We start from the raw sequence: 23,759 nt of genomic DNA on the forward strand, positions 1-23,759 counted from the left end.
AAGTGACAAATCTAGTAGCCCATTTCAAAACAGTAGAAAGGGGTGTAGAGATATGACTTGATTCTTTTCCTTGAACTTTTATTTTAAGTTCAGGGTTATATGTGCAGATTTGTTATAAAGATAAACTTCTGTTGTGAGGGTTTGCTGTAGAGATTATTTCATCACCCAGGTATTAAGCCTAGTACCCATTAGTTATTTTTTCTGCTCCTTTTCCTCCTCCCACACTCCAACCTCCAGTAGGCCTAAATGTCTATTGTTCCCCTTTATGTGTCCATGTATTCTTATCTTTTAGCTCCTACTTATAAGTGAGAACATTTGGTTTTGGTTTTCTGTTCCCGTGATAGTTTCCTAAATATAATGGCCTCAAGCTCTAACCATTTTCCTGCAAAGGACATTATTTCATTTTTATGGCTGCATAGTATTCCATTGTGTATATGTACATTTTCTTTATCTCGTCTATCACTGATGGTCATGTAGGTTGATTCCATGTCTTTGCTATTGTAAATAGTGTTGCAATGAACATATATGTGAATACGTCTTTATGAAAGAATGATTTATATTCCTTTGGATATATACTTAGTAATGATATTTCTGTTTTTAGGTCTTTGAGGAATCACCACACTGTCTTCCACAATGATTGAACTAATTTACAGTCCCACCAGCAGTGTATAAGCATTTCTTTTTCTCTTCAGCCTCACCAGCATCTGTTATTTTTTGACTTTTTAATAATAGCCATTCTGTTGTTAGATGGTATCTAATTGTGGTTTTGATTTTATTTCTCTAATAATCAGCTTTTTTCATGTGCTTGTTGGCTGCACGTACGTCTTCTTTTGAAAAGCATCTGTTCATATTCTTTCCCCACTTTTGAATGAGGTTGTTTGTTATTTTCTTGTAAATTGGTCTAAGTTTCTTATAGATGGTTGTCAGATGCACAGTTTGCAGAATTATTCTCCCATTCTGTAGGTTGTCTGTTCCTTTAATGATAGTTTCTTTTTCTGTGCAGAAGCTCTTTATTTATCTCCCATTTGTCAATTTTTGCTTTTGTTGCAATTGCTTTTGGTACCTTTGTCATAAAATCTTTTCCCCGATCCTATATCCAGAATGTGATGGCCTAGGTTGTGTTTCAGAGTTTATATTATTTTGAATTTAACATTTAAACTTTTAATCTATAATGAGTTAATTTTTATGTATAGTGTCAGGAAGGAGTCTAGTTTCGATCTTCTGCATATGTTTAGCCAATTCTCTCAGCACCAATTATTAAATAGTGAGTCCTTTCCCCATTTCTTGTTTTTGCCAAGTTTGCTAAAGAGCAGATAGTTGTAGGCATGTGGCCTTATTTCTGGGTTCTGTATTCTTTTCCATTAATCTATGTGTCTGTTTTTTGTATCAGTGCCATGCTGCCTTGATTACTGTAGCCTTGTAATATGGTTTGAAGTCAGGTGCATGATGCCTCCAGCTTTATTCTTTTTGCCAAGATTGTCTTGGCTATTTGGGCTCTTTGTTGGCTCCATATGAGTTTTAAAATAGTTTTTTTTCCTAGTTCTGTGAAGAATATTAATGGTAATTTAATAGGAATAGAGTTGAATTTGTAAATTCCTTTGAGCAGTAGGATCATTTTAATGATATTGATTCTTTCTATCCATGACCATGGAAGGTTTTTCCATTTGTTTGTCCCATCTCTGATTTCTTTGAGCAGTGTTTTGTAGTTCTTGTAGAGATCTTTCACCTCCTCAGTTATGTATTTTATTCTTCTTGTGGCAATTGTGAATGAGATTACATTTCTGATTTGATTCTCAGCTTGACTGTTGTTAATGTATAGAAATGTTAGTGACTTTTGCACATTGAGTTTTGTATCTTGAGACTTTGCTGAAGTTGTTAATTAGCTTAAGGAGCTTTTGGGCTGATTCTATGTGGTGTTCTAGATATAGAATCATGTCATCTGCAAACATGTATATTTTGACTTCCTCTCCTTCTATTTGGAAGCCCTTTATTTCTTTCTCTTGCCAGACTGCCCTGACCAGGACTTCCAATACTATGTGGAATAGGCATGGTGGACAGGGCATTTTTGTCTTGTGCTGGTTTTCAAGGGTAATGCTTCCAGCTTTTGGCCATTCAGCACAATGTTGACTGTGCATTTGTTCCTTCTTTTTTCAATTATTTGTAGCTTTTATTTTAAGTTTGGGGTTACATATGAAGGCTTGTTATACAGGTAAACTCATGTCATAGGGATTTGTTGTATACATTATTTAATCTCTCAGGAATTAAGCCCAGTAGTACCCAATAGTTATGTTTTCTGTTCCTCTGCCTCCTCTTACTCTCTGCCCTTAAGGAGACTCCAGTGTCTGTTGTTTCCTTCTTGGTTGTTCAAAAGTTTCATCAATATCCAGTTTATTGAGTGTTTTTAATGTGAAGAGGTGCTGAATTTTATCAAAAGCCTTTTATGCATCTGTTGAGATAATTATGTGGATTTTGTCTTTAGTTCTTTTTATATGATAAATCACATTAATTGATTTGTGTATGTTCAACCAACCTTGCATCCTGGGGATGAAGCCTGCTTGATAATGGTGGATTAACTTTTGGATGTACTGCTGAATTCAGTTTGCAAGGTTTTGTTTTGAGGATTTTTGCATTGATGTTCATAAAGAATATTGGCCTGAAGTTTTATTTTCTTGTTGGGACTCTGCCAGGTTTTGATCAGGATAATGCTGGCCTCATACAATGAGTTTGGAAGAAGTTTATTCTCCTCAAATTTTTGGAAGAGTTTCACTGGGAATGGTACCAGCTATATTTTGTACATCTGGTGCAATTCAGCTGTGACTCTGTCAGATCCTGTGCTTTGTTTAGTTGGTAGGCTATTTATTACTCATTCAATTTTAGAGCTTGTTATTTGTCTGTTCAGGACATCAGTTTATTCCTGGTTCAGTCTTGGGAGGTTGTATGTGTTCAAGAATTTATCCATTTCTTTTAGGTTTTCTAGTGTATGTGCATAGAAGTGTTCATAGTAGTTTCTGATGGTTATTTTTATTTCTGTGGGGTCAGTGGTAACCTTCCTTTCATCACTTCTAATTGTGTTTATTTGAATCTTCTATCTTTTCTTCTTTATATATTCTAGATAGCAGCCTATTTTATCACTTTTTTCAAAAAAATGAACTCCTGAATTCATTGATCTTTTGAAGGGTTTTTTTTATATGTGCCATAAATTCTGGTATGTTGTATCTCTGTTCTCATAAGTCATTCAGGCGCATGTTGTTTAATTTCCATGTAATGTCACGGTTTTGAACAATTTTCTTAGTCTTGGCTTCTATTTTTATTTCACTGTGGTCCGGCAGTGTGTATGTTATTATATCAATTCTTTTGCATTTGCTGATGATTGTTTTATGTTCAGTTATATGGTCAGTTTTAGATTATGTGCCATGTGGCAATGAGAAGAATGCATATTCTGTTATTTTGTATGCAGAGTTCTATAGAGGTCTATCAGATCCTTTTGGTCCAATGTTGAGTTCAGGTTCTGAATATCTTTGCTAATGTTTCTGCCTTGGTGATCTATCTAATACTGCTAGTGGTGTGTTGAAGTCTAGCCCTATTACTGTGTTGAAGTCTCAACATGAAGGGGTGTTGAATTTTATTGAAAAGGTTTTCTACTTCTATTGAGATAATCATGTGGATTTGTCTTTAGTTCTGTGTAAATGATGAATCACATTTATTGATTTGTGTATGTTGAACCAGCCTTACATCCTAGGGTTAAAGCCTGCTTGATCATGATAGAAAAGATATTTGAAGTGTTGTCAGATTTGGCTTCCCAGTATTTTTAGGATGTTTGCATAAATGTTCATGAAGGATATTGGCCTGAAATTTTCCTTTTTTGTTGTGTTTCTGTCAGGTTTTGGTATCATGATAGAATGAGTTAGGGAGGAGCCTCTCTTCCAGAATTTTTTGATGTAGTTTCAGGAGAAGTGATACCAGTTCTACTTTGTACATCTGGTACAACTCAGCTGTAAATCTATTTTGTCCTGAGATTTTTTTTGGTTGGTAGGCTATTTATTACTGATTCAATTTCAGAGCTGATTATTGTTCTATTTAGGCACTCAATTTTTTTCTGGTTCACTCTTGGGAGGATGTCCATGTCCAGGAATTTATCCATTTCTTCCAGATTTTCTACTTGATTTGCATAAAGGGGTTCATAATATTATGTGATGGTTATTTGTATTTCTGCAGGGTCAGTGGTGATATGCCCCTTGTTGTTTCTGAATGTGTTTATTTGAATCTGTTTCCTTATTCTTTATTAGTCTATTTAACGGTCTATTTATTTTATTAATATTTTCAGAAAACAGGCTGTTTAATTTGCTGATCTTTAGAGTGGTTTGGGTTTTTTTGTATCTCTATCTCCTTCATTTCAGCTCTGATTTTGCTTATTTCTTGTCTTCTGCTAGCTTGGGTTTGGTTTATACTACTTTCTCTAGTTCTTTTAGTTGTGACATTAGGTTGTCAAGTTGAGATCTTTCTAACTTTTTGATGTGAGCATTTAGTGCTATAAAATTCCCACTTAACCCTGTGATAGCTGTGTCCCAGAGATTCTAGCATGTTGCACCTTTGTTCTCATTACTTTCAAAGAGCTTCTTGATTTCTCGCTTAATTTAATGATTTACCCATAAGTCATTCAGGAGCAGGTTATTCAATTTCCATGTAATCGAATGCTTTTGAGTGAAATACTTAGTCTTGGTTTTTAACTTTACTTTACTGTGGTCTGAGAGAGTGCTTGCTATGATTTAAGTTCTTTTGCATTTGCTGAGAAGTGTTTTACTTGTGATTATGTGATCAATTATATAGTATGTGCCATATGGTGATGAGAAGAATGTATATTCTATTGTTTTCTGGTGCAGAGTTCTGTAGATGTCTATCAGATCTATTTGAACCATTGCTGAGTTTAGGTCTTGAATGTTTTTGTTAATTTTCTGCCTCGATGGTTTATCTAATGCTGTCAGTGGAGTGTTGAAGTCTCTTGCCAATATTATGTGGGAGTCTAAGTCTCTTTGAAGGGCTCTAAGAACTTGCTTTATGAATCTGTGTGCTTCTGTGTTGGGAATAAATTCTGAATTTGATTGGTGGCCTTTCTAGCTATGTTGGGGAGGTTCTTATGGATGATATCCTGAAATATGTTTTTCAAGTTGCTTCCATTCTCCCCATCTCTTTCAGAGAGAGCAATGAGTTATACATTTGGTCTCTTTACATAATCCCCTATTTCTCTGAGGTTTTGGTCATTTATTTTCCTTCTTTTTTCTCTATTCTTGTCTGACTGTCTTATTTCAGAAAGGCAGCCATCAAGCTCTGAGATTCTTTCCTCCACTTGGTCTATTCTGCTACTAATACTTGTGAGTACCTTATGAAATTCTTATAGTACATTTTTCAGCTTTATCAGGTTGGTTGGTTCCATTTTTTTTTCTACACTGCCTGTTTTGTCTGTCTGTTCCTGCATTGTTTTAACGTGATTTTTAGCTTCCTTGGAATGAGTTTTAATATACATCTTTAGTTCAATTATCTTTTTTCCTATCCTTAGTCTGAATTCTATTTCTGTTATTTCAGCAGCTCAGCCCAGTTCAGAACTCCTGCTGGAGAGATGATTCAGCTGTTTGCAGGAAAAAAGGCCCTCTGACTTTGTGAGTGTCAGGGATTTTGTGCCGATTCTTTCTCGTCTTTGTGGGCTTGTCTTCCTTCAGTCTTTGACATTGCTGACCTTTTGATTTTTTTTGTTTGTTTGTTTGATTTTATCTTATTTGATTCCCTTGAGGGTTTGATTGTGGTATAACATGGATTCAGTTGACTGGCTTTCTTTCTGGAAGATTTTAGGGGACCAACACTGTGTTCCCAAATCCTGAACTGTGTGTTCTAACTGGGGGACATATATTGGGCCCCAACTTTGCTCTCTGGCTTCTCAAGGTTAGGAATCTACTGAGCTCGGGGAATCTGAGGTGCTCCCAGACCCCCAGTCACTACACTCCAATGGATGGTGTCAGCCAAAGCCTTTCATAGTGCAGTGACAGCAGGATCCATCCTCACATTCCAGCAATAGCAATAGTGGCAGCTGTGGCAGAGTGCTAGTGGGTTCTGCAGTGCCTGCCTCCCTTGTAGCTTGGTTGGTGGGGGAGGTGGGGGGTGGCTGGGGACCCATGCTGGAGACTGTGTGAACAGTTGTGCTGAAGGTAGTGTTGGCTCAGAAGCCAGGCAATGGCAGGCGCAGGTCTGGGTAACTTCTTTGTTCCCCTCAAGCAGGAGTGATGGCTTAGGGTGGAGGAGGATCCACTGTTCTCTGCATAGTGTTAGTACAAGGGTGGGGTGCTTGTAGGTGTGGGGCTTGCTGGCTCTGTGCCCTCCAAGGCTCTGTCTGCAGTGGCATTCTGGAAGGGAAGGGGAAGCAGACTGGACTCCAATGTGCTGTCAGTGCTAGGAAAGCAAAACCTGCCTGCGCAGACATACACCAGCAGAGCAATCTGGGGAGTTGCCCTGAGCCCAGGCGGGAAGCTGCAGTATAGGGAGGGAGCATGTGGGCTGGGGCCTCGACATAGGTGCTGCCCCACTGGAGCTCTCTGCCAGTTCCGCACAGTCTACCAGTGCAGAAACTATGACACAGGCTCCCAGACCACTCGGGGCTGAACTGCAAGTAGGCATGGTCATGCTGGGGCTGTGGGAGAGGCCAGCAGACCAGGGAGTACTCAGATCAGACTGGCCCTAACTGTTGGACAAGACCACCCTGTAGTGTTCAGATCCAGCAGTTCCTCTAGGGCTAATGTTTCCTATGGGAGCAAGTCAAGCCTAGCAGGATGGCCATCTCTGGCCTTACTCTGCTACACATGCTCCTGCACCAAACCCTCTGGGCTCCACATCAGCTGGCTACCACTTCTCTAAGCAGCTCTCCCTGCCAATTCGAATGCCTGTGATGGTTGAGGGGTCTCCTGCTGGTGTTCCAGAGGCCTGTGGCGAGGGCAGGTTGCTCTTTGCCATGTCAACTCACCCATTCCTCCAGAGCCATTGGTGGTCAGGAATAAGTCTGGGTGCAATTTATCTCCATGTAGGGTTCCCAACGTTCTCCTCCTTCTGCCCAGCTTCCATGCCCTCCCGCTGTCCACTCTGGAGAAGATCTGTTAGGAGCATGTTAGGAGCATGCCAGTCATCTCAGTCTTTATGTAGGAGCTGTTCCACCTGTCTGCATTCAGTTGGCCATCTTACTGGATATGATTCTTTTGCTATACCAAAGCTATGATCAACAGCCAGTTCCAAATGAAAGCAGTGAATGAAAAGGTGTTAGATTGCCATAAGAAAATTCATTAAACATACGATACCCACTGTTTGTCAGAAGTGCAATAGCAACAGCCTGCCAGGGAGAAAACAGCAACTTACAATAGTTTATCTTAAGGTGAACTTATCCTTTATGCCAGTTTCATCTTCTAATAATAGTAGATTAAAAGGATGAAACTAAACTGTATTTAGAACTATTTGGTTACATATATTCATGATTTTTAATAACAGATATGCTGCATACATTAGATGACCAGGCCCTTATTTTTGTCATGTAAGGTAACATATTCAAAGGTTTCAGGGATTAGAATGTGGACTTCTTTGGGGTATACATTATTCTTTGGGGGGGGGCATTATTCAGCCTACCCCAATAAGTTTGAGGTGATTTATAAGAATGGCCTAGAAAATATGTTACACAGCTGTGACTACCATGTTATAAATGAGACAGTCAAAAGTTATTTTTGCTGTCAAAGTCCGGTGTTTCTGAAAAAGGGAAACTGAAGAACTCAAAAGTCATTTTTGTTTTTTCACAGAGGAACAACTTACATAGTTCTTTTTCTTCTTGTGTGTATGGTATTTTAATATGTTTACCAAATAAGATTTTCCATGAAACTTGTAATTTTCTAATTTTCCTTTAGCAGTTTCTTCTGTTTCTAGAAGTCATGTAAGTGTTTTATTAGAAAACTGGATAAATAAAAATAAACATAAAGCTATAAAACAAAGTATGAATTCAGGAATCATATTGCTCAAGAACACACTGATAATATTTTGGTAATATGTCTGATAGTCTGTTTCTCCTACTATTTATATCTAGAAACATTTTCCTTCAATAAAGTACATATTATAATAACTCACAGGGATTCAGCACTTAAAATATAGCAGAGACTGTATTATGGACCATCAAAAAGGCCATGAGTACGTGGAAAATATATATATATAATGTTAGCCATGATTAAGTAGTATAATTTAATAAATTATTGAGTCATAGGTTATGACTTTTGACACATTGGGATATATTATTTTTCAGAAAATGTATACTTTCAGTCATATCAGTGTATGCAGTACTTTCTTGAGGCAGTAGGTTTTTGAATCCAGTTTTTGATTCCTTCTTGACTCCCCCAATTAGGAGTGTAGAATATGGCCCAAGGAAATCTCGTAGAATGACTAGACATTCCTTGCCTCATACTATGATTTTTATCTAAAACTTTATGCCAAAGAAGGACACCCTTGCTGTATACTAGAGCACTTTTAGAACATTTAAGAACTCAGATGCCCAACTTCTTGTACTACGGCTACTGAGTTGGTGCCTTCCTATTTAGGAATTAAGAATATGTACTTTTGGTTTTCTGTTCCTGCATTAATTTGTTCAGGATTCTGGCCTTCAGTTCCAGCCTTGTGGGAGCTAAGCATTGAGCACACATGGGATGTGCATATCATACAAATATGGGAACAACAGACAATGCAGACTACTTGAGGGTGGAGGGATTGGAGAGGGGGGGGATGAGTTAAGAAACTACCTATCAGGTACTACGCTCACTACCAAGGTGCCAGGATCCATACTCCAAACCTCAGCATCATCCAATATTCTCAGGTAACAGATCTGCACATGTATACCCCACATCTAAAATAAAAGTTAAAATTAAATAAAAGATATAATCCCCAAAGAAAAGAAAATGTATTTTTAAAACACTTTCCAGGTAACTAAGATGCACCTCTAGGTTGCAGAATCTCTCAGTAAATGCGAACGCCTCAGACCTTTAGTTTGACTGCCTCTACTTTCTAGTTCTTTGTTATTAGCAAACATTTTATCTAGTCCTTCTAAGACTAGAAAAATGTATTCTAAAAAAGAATACTTTTTCTCTTTAATTTGTCCTATTTTGTGTCATTATGATTAAATTGGGGCCCCTTAAACCTAAGTTTCCAGTAAATGAGTCAAAATTCATTTTTTTCCCAGTAGATGTGCCATATACCCAGCACAATCTATTGTGAAGATTATCTTTTTGCCTGTTAAACAGCAGTGAAGCTTGTTCATTAATCAGGTCACTGTGTATGTGTGGTCTGATTCTGGATTCTGTTCCATACATCAATTTGTCCTTGAATCAATATCACACTGTCTTAATTGCTAAGCCCTTCATATCAAGGTATACCTTAAAGCTTTTCTTCTTCTTCCTCAAGATTAACTTGTCTATCCTGGGTCATTTTCATTTTTATATACATATTAGAATCAACTTTTAAATTTTCATAAAAGTGCCTAGAAGGATCTTGATAGTAATTGTATTAAATCCATAGAAGCATTTGGGAGATTGGTATCCTAACATTTTTTAATTTCCAATCAATAAACACGTTGTACACTTTCATTTATTTGTCTCATTCAGTGTCTCAATAATACTTTAAATTTATAGATATCCAGTACATCTTTTGTTAATTATCCCTAAGGAATGTATTATTCACATAGTATTGTAAATAAGATTTTTATTTTGTTTTCCAATTTCTAATTGTCACTAGTATAGAAATCCATTTGGTAACCTGTGCCCCATGATCTTGTTCAATTTACTCATTAATTCTAATAGATTGCTTATAATACTATTCGATTTCCTAAATATTTTCCTTTTCCCTCTTCAATATTTATATGTTTTATTCTATTTCTCATACCCTATTTTAGTGGCAAGAACATTTGGAGTTCATTAGCAGTGATGGTGGTGTATATCTGTGTCTTGTTCCCATCCTTAAAGGGAAACTATTAACTATTTAACCATTAAATATAATGTTAGCTGTAGGTTTTGTGTGGGCTTTGTATAGTTTATCAGATTAATTTCTTTTTATAGTTATAGAGTTTTCTAAGAATTTTGATCATGGACAGGTATTGAATTTTATTCATATTGTATTTAAGGCTTTGTTTATGCCTTAAAATTATCATATGGTTTTTGTTTTTTAATCTGTTAACATGATGACTTTATTGATTTTTCAACAGTAAAATGAAAAAAATATGTACTTTTAAAACACTTTCCAGGTAACTAAGATGTACCTCTAGGTTGGTACAATCACTGTACAATGATTTTTCACATTCATGAAATAAAACTTACTAGATAATTGTCTATTAATGTTGGTTGTTATATATAACTTTGATTTGGGAATATTTTTATAGGCTTGTGTATATATTTATGAGAGATATTGTCTTGTAATTTACTTTTTCTTTTCTAGTTTTGGTATCAAGGTTATTATAGAATAAGAAAATGATGTGGAAGTTCTTCCGGTCTTACTCTTTGGAAGAATTTCTGTAAAATTGGTATAATTCCTTTCCTAGACATTTGGAAGACTTCCCTCTCAATCATCTGAGTTCAAAAGTGTGTAAAGATAAGTGTTTGTGTGTAGGTATTTAATTTTAGATTCAATTTCTTTAGTGAGACCATTCAGATTATCTACCTATTCTAATGCTAATTGTGGTGATTTATATATTTTGAGAACTCATCCATTATTGTGAAAATTTGAACTTTATTACTATAAATTCATCATAATGTCTTTTTATCTGTGAGATCTAGGTTGATGTTTTGTTATTTATTCTGATATTGATAACTTACATTATCTCTATTTTTTCTGATAAGACTTGTTAACAAGTTATAATTTGAATCAAAATTTTCAAAGAATGAATTTCTGGATCTAATTTATATTCCCTATTTCATTGCTTTTTCTCTTACCTTTACTATTCCTTTGAGCTTAATTTGTTTTTATCCAACAAGCTTCTTGAACTGAAAGCTTAAATCAATGTTTTGCAACTTTTCTTCCTTTCTAAATTGTGCATTTAGAACTTAAAATTGTACTTTAAATTTTATTACATGCTTTGCAGACAAACTGCATACTTTACATGACTCATATTGATTATTTAAGTCATTGTTTAATCTCTCTGAATTCTGAATCAACACTTAGCCTCTTTTATCAGCTCTGCTTTTTTTCACCTTCTTTTTCACTCATTTTTGCCTGTTTTTGTCATGTCTCAAAAATTTTGAACAGATGCCAGACTGCATATTAAAAATTATGGAGTCTCTAGTCTCTGTTGTTTTTAGCAGATTGAGTGCCAGCAGATCAGTTTCATTCTTGGACAACTGGGTTTGAGGCTTGGTTAAGGATAGTCTGTTTCTGTTTCTCATTCATATTATAGCCACTTTAGGTATCTATTGCAAATACCAAATTACTCCCAAACTTACTGGTTTTTAACAACACATTTATTATCTCACAGTCTATATAGGCCAGAAATCTGGGAATGATTAAGCTGGACTTTCTGCTTCAAAGTCTCACATGCTGAATTCCATGTGTCAGCAGGGCAGCAGTCCTCCCAAGGATTCCCTGGGGAAGGATCCACTTCCATGCTTATGTGATTGTAGCAGAATTCCGGTCCTTTTGGGCTTTTGGATGAGGGACTCAGTTCCTCATTGGCTGTTGCCTGGAGGCCATGTGAATTTCTCCATAGAGTTGATCACACATGGTGTAAATATGATACTGTGTAATATACTGTGTAATCAACCATAGAGTTGATCACACATGGTGTAAATATGATACTGTGTAATATACCACAGTAAACACAGTAAACACAACCTTTACTCCTGTGGAGTGACCTTCATTCATAAGGCATAGTCCTTCCACTGTCTCAACTGAAGTCTTGAGGTATTTCCTAAAGTCTTTCCTCTATGGTAAAGCTTGAAATTCACTCATTCTCCATTTAGGATAACATAGCTGCTAAAATCTCTGCTCAACAATTCAGCCTCCCAGTTGCTGTCTTCTGATTTGTTTCTTGGAATATGTGTCATTTTCATGACCTGAAAATTCTTTATCTCTGGATTTTTGCCTCTCTTGTCCTAGCTTCTGAACTGGGCAGCCCTGAACTGTCCCTTTTGTTCTCTATCGCTTCTGATGCTTCAGTTTTCTGATATGGTACAATCTTCCTTAAATACAATTTTTATAATGTATTCTAAGAAAAATCTGAGGTGAATTCGAGCTAATTTCAGGATTATGGTTCCTAAAAACTTGCCTATTTGGACTGCTGTTTAAATGGCTTGTAAAAGCCATTTTATATATTTGTCTAGTAATTTTTTCCAAGCAGGATGGTTCTTTTGATACAGCATATGTTACTAAAACTATGTATCACTGTTATTCACTCTTATGTTTGAAAGTATTATAAGAATTTTTGAAGTAAAAGCCTTTGTATTTTATTACATTAAGTGGCACTGTTTCTGTGTTTTGAACAAGGGGCCTCACATTTTCATTTTGTACTTTGTCCCACAAATCATCTAACCAGACCTGATTTCTGAGTAATAAACTTTTATTATCTGAATTATATTACTTCCTGAAAACCAATAAATTGTTAAAAAATGATTTTCCCATAAAGCATTTTCCCCAGTATGACAAACTTGATAGCTCTTCTCTAAACCGAGGTTTCTTTTGTGTCTCAGGCTCCCTGGCCATTGGTGTGAATGTGTGACTGAATGCTAGTCAAAGAGAAATGAGTAAAAGTGTCAAGTCCTACTTCTGGTACTATCCCATAAAAGCCTCCACTCTCTGACTCTTCATGCCTTTCCCCCCTTGATTCAATGCAGAAGACTGCAAAAACCTGGGAAGGCAGGGGTAGAAAGGGTGTAGTATAGGATCTTCTTGTAGGAAAGCTGCCTGCTCCTCAGAAATACTGTTTCAGAACTTATTTATATGAATAACAAAATTATAATATGTTTGACTCATTATCCTCTTTTTGGTGTTTATTTCAATATTTAACATTTCCATTAATAGTATAGTCTATCAAACCAAATTTCTTAGTAACCAATATCAGTGTCATCCATTCGTTTCATTTTAAAATCCATTAATTGCCTCAAATGGACAAAGCCTTGATGTTAACAGAAAATGTATGTTGAAGGAAGAAGCTTGGGAAATAAAACTGATGATGTTGCATATATGTGGTTATTTTCATTATATTGTATACATCATAATTCTATTGAAACTAAGAGAGAGGACATTTTAATATATTTGAGATAATTCGTTGCCTATATTTTAACATTAAAAAAAATGTGGGAAACTAGATTATTGGTAATATGTTAATGATTCAGCTCTAAGATAATGATACAGTTTGGCTGTGCTCCCACCCAAATCTCATCTTGAATTGTAGCTCTCAAATTCCCATGTGTCGTGAGAGGGACCCAGTGGAAGGTAATCAAATCATGGGGTGGGTCTTTTCCATGCTGTTTTCATGATAGTGAATAAGGATCACAAGATGGTTTTGTAAAGGGGAGTTCTCCAGCACAAGTTCTCTCTTTCCTGCCGCCATGTAAGATGTCCCCTGCTCTTCCGCCATGATTGTGAGGCCTCCCCAGCCATGTGGAACTGTGAGTCAATTAAATCTCTTTCCTTTATAAATTACCCAGTCTTAGGTATGTTTTTATTAGCAGTGTGAGAACAGACTAATGCAGATAATCTGAATTAAATCTAAAATTATCTTTAATATAGTTATGGTAAGAATAATTTGATACATTTGATATTTGTCAAACCTAAATTAGGATTTACACTTAGTATAGATTGAAATTAAATGACTAAAAGAAGGACAGTTTCAAATGGAATAATATAAACGTAAATAATCACATATTTCAACAAATAATTTTATTATTTACTAATAAATTATCTCCCTTAAATTTATATAAACACACTTCATCATTTGTCACTCCATTAAAAACCAATTTTCCTATGTATGCTTGTATGTTCTTTCTTCTGCAGCGTTTTGTCAGCCTACAGATTTTGTCTAATGATACTTTATCTGTAACTCCGCACTGCCTCTGGGATCACTCAATGCAATTTTTAGAGAATAAAATGAATAGTTCTGTTGGGTTTTACTAACTCTTGAGAGAGTAGGAATGACACCTGCCATAAATTACTCAAGAAATTTAATACAAATAGAAGAAATAGCAGCAAGTTAAAGAAAAACCCTTTCAATTTCATCTGCCTACAGGAAACTGCATATAATCTATCCCTGATGTTTCTATTAATATAGAAATTGAATAGAGCACTGCAAGAGGCAATGTATTATTATATTATACACTGGCATTTTGTGATTAATGTGACAGCAAGACACTCATTCTACCTATTAGTAAGCCTCAAGTTAATCTTGAAGGAGGCAGAGTGACTCATTAGGAGTAAAATGAAAAACAAAAACCCAGAAATGAAGATACAGAAAACGGAATTCAGGAGTATTGAAAAATTAATGAAAATAATTTTTCAAGAAAAAATACCAATTTTCAAATATTTAGAAGACTATATTGTGGGAAGATAGTACATTTATTTAATGGGGCTTTGCTATGAATTGAATGTCTCTCCCAAATTTCAAATTTTTTAAGCTAGAAATTTAATCTCCAAATCACATGTTGATTGGAGGTGGGGTCTTTGGGAGGTAATTAGGATTAGATACAGTCATCAGTGTGGGGCTTCCACAATGGAACTGGTGGCCGTATAAAACAGGAAGAGAGACCTGACTGACATGTATATACTCTTGCCCTCTTACCATGTGAATGCTTTCTGCCATGTTATGACACAGTAGAAAGGCCCTCACCTGATACGAGTGCCACACTCCTGGACTTCCCAGTCACTAGAATGATGAAATAAATACACCTCTATTTTTTATAAATTACCCAGTCTGTGATAGCAACAGAAAATGGACATAAGATGGACCCCAAATGGCAGAACTAGAATTATGGGGAAAATATGTGGAATCAGATTTTGGCTCAGTAAAATAGAGTTTGGCATCACCGCTTAAGCAAGTCATTTTAGAAAGTACTAAGTTCTTTTCACAGATTGATATTACAGATGGTAGATGTAGTGGGCTGACTGGTAGCCCTCCAAAAGATATGTTCACACCTTAATCCAAGAACCCATGAATATTACCTTATTTAGAAAAAGAGTCTTTGTCATTATAATTAGCTGAAGGATCTTGAGATGAGGAAATCATCCTGGATTGCCTAGAAGAGCAACAAAGGTCCTTCTAAGAGACATACGGAGGAGGAGAAAGAAACAGGTTAGGTGATGTGAAGACAGAAGCAGAAATTGGAGTGATGTGGCCAAAAGTGAAGGAAGTTACTAACCACCAAAAGCCAGAAAAGGTATAGAAACAATTTACCTCTAGAGCCTCTATAGGGAGTACGGCTCTCCCAACACCTGGATTTTGGATATCTGGCCATCAGAACTATTAGAGAATGAAGTTCTGTTGTTTTAAGCTACCAACTTTGTGGTAGTTTTTCATGTCAGGCATAGAAAACATATAGCTAATGGACAATAATCTAGAATATAGAAGGAAATCAAGAACTGATAGGAAGATTATATTGTATGATATTTATATTCCTCTTCCAAAACTTCCTACTTTTTTCAAAGTAAAAAAAAATCTAGCATTCTGGATACATTGATGCTATTCCCTACAATCTCCAAAAAGGAAATTTTAAAGATCATTACACTGTTTCAGATAGTTGGCATTTAAAATAAATTCAATGAGAACATTTTCCTATTGAAAATTATAGTGGAATCAAGTAAAAATTTCAGAAAATTGCGATTAAAATATTTACCAAAGTGCATAACACATTATCTAATCCACAAAGTATTAATGCTTTTTCCTTTTTCTTACCCTTCTTTTCTTTATTTTCTATTATTTTTCCACATTGTGAGCAAACAGACCTCTTTGTATCCAAAATAAATTTATCTAATATAAATATTAAGAAAACAGTATAGTTAGAAAAAGTAACAGAAGTAAAAACTGACAAAATATCTCTCCCTTAGGATCTACAAATGTATCTCTCTTAGGATAAACAAAATAAAAGTAAGAACCACTAAAATATATCTGTCTTAGGATATACAAAAATAAAAGCAAGAACTGCTAAAATGTATCTCTCTTGGGATCTTAAGGTCTATCTTCCTTATTTTATATCTGTAGCTTTACTATTTTCTTTCCCTAACACAGGATGTAAAAGAATTTAACAGAATGATTTGACTTCCTTTTACTCAAATAAACTCGTGCATAGTTTCAGGAGCCCTTATTTTTGTTTAGAGTAGAACTGATCTAATTTCCTAGTTAGCTCACACTCATGCCTAGGAGGTACATGGAATTCCTGGAAAAGGGTACACAGAGAGTTGTTTCAACCTAATAACACCTGTGCTTTTGTGCCCAGGCTTCTGTAGCCAATTGCATACATAATATACGCTTGGATAAATGATACCCATATGTGAACAACTAAACTTTGGGCTTGATTTTTCTTTCTAGAACTCACTGAAGTAGAACTGTAGAAGAGAAGGATTTTATTTTGTTTTATACATTGCTTTTTTTTTATTTTTGGAAGCAGTTCAGATTAATTATTGCACAGTGTTTAGGAATCACATGCATGAGTAGAGACAATATTCTCCAAATGTTTAATTTAAGCTTTGGTGGTCCTCTGAAACTCTTCCAAATATCACTTATATTTGTCAGTGGAAGGAAATGTTAGTTTAAAATAATACAAGTCTATAAATCAAAATATTTTTCAGATTATTTTTAAAAGGGTTCGTAATGTTTTTGCTTGCAATTTTTCCTGATTAAACCCGTTTTAGTTTGAAGAGTTGGCCTTCTCTGAAAACACTAGATTTTAGCCAAAAGAAGACAAGTCTGGTTAAAAGATGTGTAAGAGGATCACCAACTTGGCATCACAAGTTAGAAAGTACCAAGATGTTCAGTAGATAATATTGAATTATAATTAGTTTTATTTTTCTTAAATTATTAAATAGAGCTCCAAAGTTCATAATTAAAATATGTTCTCTTCCTTTCATGTGTTTCTTTATGCACATATGTAGGTATATAAGAAAACAATTCTTTAGTCAACTACAGAAAAAAAAAGTTGACAAAGAAAAGCTCTTTTTGACATTGTCTCCCTAAATTTTGCTGTTAACCTTGAGTGCCTAATTCACAAAGGAGTACTAAATTATCTTTATAGTCCTGTAGAATGGCTGAGGAAGGTTGGTATAAGCACGCATACAAATATTTACATGCACTTCAAGTGGATAGAAATTTAAGGAATAGTGATGGGATAACGAAATGAATATGGAAACTCTTTTTTTTTTTTTGAGACGGAGTCTCGCTCTGTCTCCCAGGCTGGAGTGCAGTGGCGCAATTTCGGCTCACTGCAACCTCCATCTCCCGGGTTCACGCCGTTCTCCTGCCTCAGCCTCCTGAGTAGCTAGGACTACAGGCACCCGCCACCATGCCCGGCTAATTTTTGGCATTTTTAGTAGAGTCAGGGTTTCACCGTGTTAGCCAGGATGGTCTCGATCTCCTGACCTCGTGATCTGCCCGCCTCGGCCTCCCAAAGTGCTGGGATTACAGGCGTGAGCCACCACACCCAGCCTGGAAACTCTTAAATGGAATAAAATACCCCGCCTCCATATTAATTAGAGTCCATAGAGACAGCCCTTGAATATATTGAGTAACTGTGGGTAGTTCAGAACTAGAAATTAGGAGATGAAACGTAATCATGACTATAACCATTGTCATACTCTCTTCTTTCTGTACTACTTTGCACATTCAGCCCATGAATTTGTCATTCCCCTACTGATGTTTCTTACAATCCATACCATTATGGTTACCGGATCCCCATTCCATCATAAATAAACTCTCCTTCATCCTCAACTTCTACACAGTTGGTTTTATACATCTCCTTGTTCCCAAAAGACAGTATTTTTCTTGCAGCCATCTTCAGTGGTGCCTGCTCCTTCCCCTTTACCTCTTGTCAGTCATGAACATTGCTCACACCCATCTTTTAGATGATAAAACACCTCTTATTCTATACCCCAATGATACCCATACCATTGGACCAACTAGTTATTCCGCATTAGCAACTCCTCCCTGGCCTGCCATTCTTCTAGTTTCTGGATTCATGGCTGGTCTTTTGGTATACCATCACCATCAACCAGTCTTTCTTTTTGTCCTTCTAGGAGTCGCTCCAACTTGGATTATTGCTACAACTGGCCTCATCAAATATTATGCCCCCCAAATTAAGAAATTCTGAGTGGAATAAAAAATATATCATGGTTTTTCAGACCTCAACACTTTTTATTTAACAATTTATTTAGCAGTTTCTGCTTCTCAACTTTAGTACATCTCTCCATATTTCCTTCCCCCATTTCCACCTCTTTGCCAACAATAAAAATTACCTTCCAAATTCAGAGCCCAATTGAAAATTTTCAAGGTTTATCCCCACTTTCTAAAAACTTTGGTGAATACTATTGTTTTTTTCATCATTTTTCTCTCCTATGCTCTCCTCATCTGTTTTTCTTACCAATTATCTCTGTCTGCTCATACCTTAACATGCTTACCTTAAAAATTCATCCTCAGCCATTTTTCTCCTCTGTGTTCTGCCTCTAGATGACTTCATTTACTTCCTTTAAACTCCCATGCTGGCCTCTCTTCTCATTTCCAGACATATTTAATGAATTGTAATATCTGGAATTTCCATAAACACCTAAAAACAATAGGTTATTCTTTAAAAAAAAGGAAAATGAAAATATTCTTTACTTTTAACTAGAATTATACTACTAAATTCCTAAGAAAATAAGACTATTCAGTAGAAAATCAGCAGAAGACTCAAACCATTCCAAGAAGGAATATAAATGTAGCAAAACATGTACAGCTTCTCCAGTAATAAAGAAAATGCAAATAACAGGTGGTTTTGTTTTGTTTGGCTGAAGAATACTTCCATATTAGTGAAGACTAACACAAACCAATGCTTTGAAAGATGTGAGAAAATGAGTATTCTTATATGTGGAGTAGGAGAGTTATTTCAGTAAAACTTTTGAGAGGACAGAAGGTATATACTACATAAATGGAAATTGTAAATGTTAATACCAACCTTTCTGCAGTATACATACTGAGAAATGCAGCATTAGGCAATTTGGTTGTTTTATGAACATCATATTTACACAAATCTAGATAGCATAGCCTACCACACACCTAGACTATAGAGTATAGTCTATTGCTTCTAGCTACACACCTGTACAGCATGTTACTGTGCTGAATATTGTAGGCAGGTGCAACCCAATGCTAAGTATTTGTGTATTTAAACATAGAAAGGGTACAGTAAAACTATGGTATCATAATTTTATGGGTCCATCATCATAAATGCTGTTTATTATTGACTGAAATGTGGTTATTTGGCACATGACTGTATAGTGTTTTTTTCCTCTTTCCTAAATCATTTTTAATCTATTTTTTTGCACATGAATAAGTTATTTAGTGGTGATTTCTGAGATTTAGGAGCACCCATCGCTCAAGCAGTGTACATTGTACCCAATGTGTAGCCTCAAACCCTAAACCCTACCACACTTTCCCCCGAGGTTCCCAAAGTCCATTGTATCATTCTTATGCATCCTTGTAGCTAAGCTCTCACTCGTGAGTGAGAACATACTATGTTTGGTTTTTGATTCCTGAGTTACTTCACTTAGAATAATCATCTCCAATTCAATCCAGTTTGCTGCAAATGCCATTATTTCATTCCTTTGTATGGCTGAATAGTATTCCATAGTGTGTGTGCGTGTGTGTATACATATATACACACATACACCCACACACGTACATATATAATGTGTATATATGTATATACACACATGCATTTTATACACACACACACACACACACACACCACATTTTCTTTATCCACTCATTTATTGATGGGCATTTGGGCTTACTCCATAATTTTGCAACTGCAAATTGTGCTGCTATAAACCTGCATGTGCAAGTATGTTTTTCACATGACATCTTTTCCTCTGGGTACATAGCCAGGAGTGGGACTGCTGGATCAAATGGTAGATGTAATTTTTGTTATTTAAGAAATTTCCACACTGTTTTCTATGGCAGTTGTACTAGTGTACATTCCCACCAACAGTGCAAAAGTGTTTCCTTTTCATGATATCCACACCAACATCTATTTTGTTTTTATTTTTTGATTATGGCCATTCTTGCAGGAGTAAGGTGGTATCATGTGGTTTTGATTTGCATTTTCCTGAAAATTAGTGATGTTGAGCATTTTTTCATATGTCTGTTGGCCATTTGCATATGTTCTTTTAGAATTGTCAATTCACGTCATTAGCCCACTTTTTGATGGGCTTATGTGTTTTTTGTTGTTGTTGATTTGTTCGAGTTCTTTGTAGATTCTGGATATTCCTCCTTTGTCAGATGTATAGATTGTGAAGATTTTCTCCTACTCTGTGGGTTTTCTATTTACTCTGCTGATATTTCTTTGGCTGTGCAGAAGCTTTTCAGTTTAATTCAGTCCCATCTATTTATCTTTGCTTTTGTTGCATTTGCTTTTGGGTTCTTGGTGATGAAGTCTTTACTTAAGCCAGTGTCTACAAGGGCTTTCCTGATGTTATCTTCTATAATTTTTAGAGTTTCAGGTCTTAGATTTAAGTCTTTGATCCATCTTGATTTGATTTTGTATAAGGTGAGAGATGAGGAGCCAGTTTTATTCATCTACATGTGGCTTGCTAATTGCCCCAGCACCATTTATTGAATAGGATGTCCTTTCACCATTTTATGTTTTCATTTGCTTTGTTGAAGATCAGTCAGCTATAAGTATTTGGCTTTATTTCTGGGTTCTCTGTTCTGTTCCATTGGTCTATCTGCTTATTTTTATATCAGCACCATGCTCTTTTGGCGACTCTGGCCTTATAGAATAGTTTGAAGTCGGGTAATGTGATGCCTCCAGATTTGTTCTTTTTGCCTAGTCTTGCTTTGGCTAATCGGGTTCTTTTCTGGTTCCATGTGAATTTTAGAATTTCTTGTCAAGAATGATAGTGTTATTTTGATGGAAATTGCATTGAATTTGTAGATTGTCTTTGGCAGTATGGTCATTTTTCACAACATCGATTCTATCCATCCATGAGCATGGCATGTGTTTCTATTTGTGTCATCTGTGGTCGCTTTTGTTTTGTAGTTTTTCTTGTAGAGATCTTTCACCTCCTTGGTTAGATATATTCCTGATTTTTTTTCTTTTTTGCAGCTATTGTAAGTTCTTGATTTGATTCACAGCTTGGTTGCTGTTGGTGTACAGCAGAGCTACTGATTTATGTACATTAATTTTGTATCCTGAAACTTAGCTGAATTCATTTACCAGTTCCAGGGGCTTTTCGGAGGAGTCTTTAGGGTTTTCTAGGTATACCACCATGTCATCAGCAAACAGTGACTGTTTGACTTCTTCTTTGACGATTTGGATGCCTTTATTTGTTTCTCTTGTCTGATTGCTCTGGCTAGGACTCTCAGTACTATGTTGAATAGAAGTGGTGATAGCGTGCATACTTGTCTTGTTCCAGTTCTCAGGGGGAATGCTTTCAACTTTTCCCCATTCAGTATAAAATTGGCTGTAGGTTTGTCATAGATGGCTTTTATTACCTTAAGGTTATGTCCCTTGTATGCCAATTTTGCTAAGGGTTTTAAACATAAAGGAATGCTGGATTTTGTCAAATGTTTTTTCTGTGTCTATTGAGATGACTGTGCGATTTTTTATTTTAATTCTGTTTATGTGGTGTATCACATTTATTGACTTGTGGGTGTTAAAACATCCCTGTATCCACGGTATTAAATCCACTTTATCATGGCAGATTATCTTTTTATATTATTTGGTTAGCTAGTATTTTGGTGAGTATTTTTGCATCTATGTTCATCAGCGATGTTGGACTGTAGTTTTCTTTTTTTGTTATATTCTTTCTTGATTTTAGTATTAGGGTGAAACTTGCTTCATAGAATAATTTTGGGAGGAATCCCTCTTTCTCTATCTTGAGGAATAGTGTTAATATGATTGGTACCAATTCTTCAAATTTCTGATAGAATTCAGCTGTGAATCTGTCTGGTCATGGAATTTTTTATTGGTAACTTTTTAATTATTTCAAAGTCGCTGCTTATTATTGATTTGTTCAGAGTTTCTATTTCTTCCTGATTTAATCTAGGAGGCTTGTATATTTCCAGGAATTTATCCATCTCCTCTAGGTTTTCTAATTTATGCATGTAAAGGTGTTCACAGTATCCTTGAATTATCTTTTGCATTTCTGTGATATCAATTGTAATAGCTCCCATTTCATTTTCAATTGAGTTTATTTGGATAATCTCTCTTCTTTTCTTGGTTAATTTTGTTAATTGTCTATCAATTTTATTTATCTTTTCAAAGTACCAGCTTTTTGTTTTATTGATCTTTTGTACTTTTGTTTGTTTGTTTGTTTCAATTTCACTTAGTTCTGCTCTAATCTTGCTTATTTTGTTTTTCTTCTGCTGGCTTTGGTTTTGGTTTGTTCTTATTTCTCTAGTTCCTTGAGGTGTGACCTCAGATTGTCTGTTTGTGCTCTTTCAGACTTTTTGATGTAGCCGTTTAATGCTATGAGCTTTCCCTTTACCACTTCTTTTGTTGTATCTCAGTGGTTTTGATAACCTGTGTCACTACTCTTGCTCTGTTCAAAGAATTTTTAAATTTCTATCTTGATTTCATTATTGGCCCAATGGTCATTCAGGAGCAGGTTATTTAATTTCCATGTATTTGCATGGTCTTGAGGGTTCCTTTTGGAGTTGATTTCCAATTTTATTCCACTGTGGTCTGAGAGAGTACGTGATATAATTTCAATTTTCTTAAATTTGTTGACATGTGTTTTGTGGCCTATTATATCATCTATCTTGAAGAATGTTCCATGTGGTGATGAATAAAATATGTATCCTGCAGTTGTTGGGTAAAATGTTCTGTAAATATTGGTTAAGTCTATTTGTTCCAGGGTGTAGTTAAAGTCCATTGTTTCTTTGTTGACTTTGATGATCTGCCTGCTGCTGTCAGTGGTATGTTGAAGTCTCCCATGATTATTGTGGTGTTGTCTCTCTCATTTCTTAGGTCTAGTGGTAATTGATTTATACATTTGGGAGCTTCAGTGTTAGGTGCATATATATTTAAAATTGTAATATTTTCCTGCTGGGCTAGTTTTTTAAATCATTTTATAATGTCCCTCTTTGTCTTTTTCAATTGCTGTTGCTTTAAAGTTTGTTTTGTCTCATATAAGAATAGCTACTGCTGCTCGCTTTTGGTGTCCATTTGCATGGATTATCTTCCCCCTAACCCCTGCCTTTACCTTAAGTTTATGTGAATCCTTATGTATCAGTTGAGTTCATTGAAGACAGCAGATACTTGGTTGGTGAATTCTTATCCATTCTGCCATTCTGAAACTTTTAAGTGGAGCATTTAGGCCATCTACATTCAACTTTGGTATTGAGATATGAGGTACTATTTTATTCATCATTCTGTTTGTTGCCTGAATACCTTATTTATTCTTTTCATTGTGTTATTGTTTTACGGGGCCTGTGAGACTTATGCTTCAAGAAGTTTCAATTTTGGTGTACTTCAAAGATTTGTTTCAATATTTAGAGCTCCTTTTAGCAGTTCTTGTAGTGCTGGCTTGGTAGC

At 35.7% G+C, this 23,759-nt stretch overlaps 1 long non-coding RNA gene across 1 annotated transcript in view; it reads left to right on the plus strand.

Moving 5' to 3' along the window:
- Positions 1 to 5,283: 5,283 nt before the first annotated feature.
- LOC129035696 (uncharacterized) overlaps positions 5,284 to 23,759 on the plus strand; it is a 250,938-nt gene continuing 232,462 nt past the window's right edge. Inside the window, exons 1-2 of the long non-coding RNA XR_008502289.1 lie at positions 5,284 to 5,369; positions 5,584 to 5,654. This is a non-coding gene — a long non-coding RNA (uncharacterized LOC129035696). The remainder of the gene's footprint in view (positions 5,370 to 5,583; positions 5,655 to 23,759) is intronic.

Source organism: Pongo pygmaeus, chromosome 3 (genome assembly GCF_028885625.2).
Source record: "Pongo pygmaeus isolate AG05252 chromosome 3, NHGRI_mPonPyg2-v2.0_pri, whole genome shotgun sequence".
NCBI lineage: Eukaryota > Metazoa > Chordata > Mammalia > Primates > Hominidae > Pongo > Pongo pygmaeus.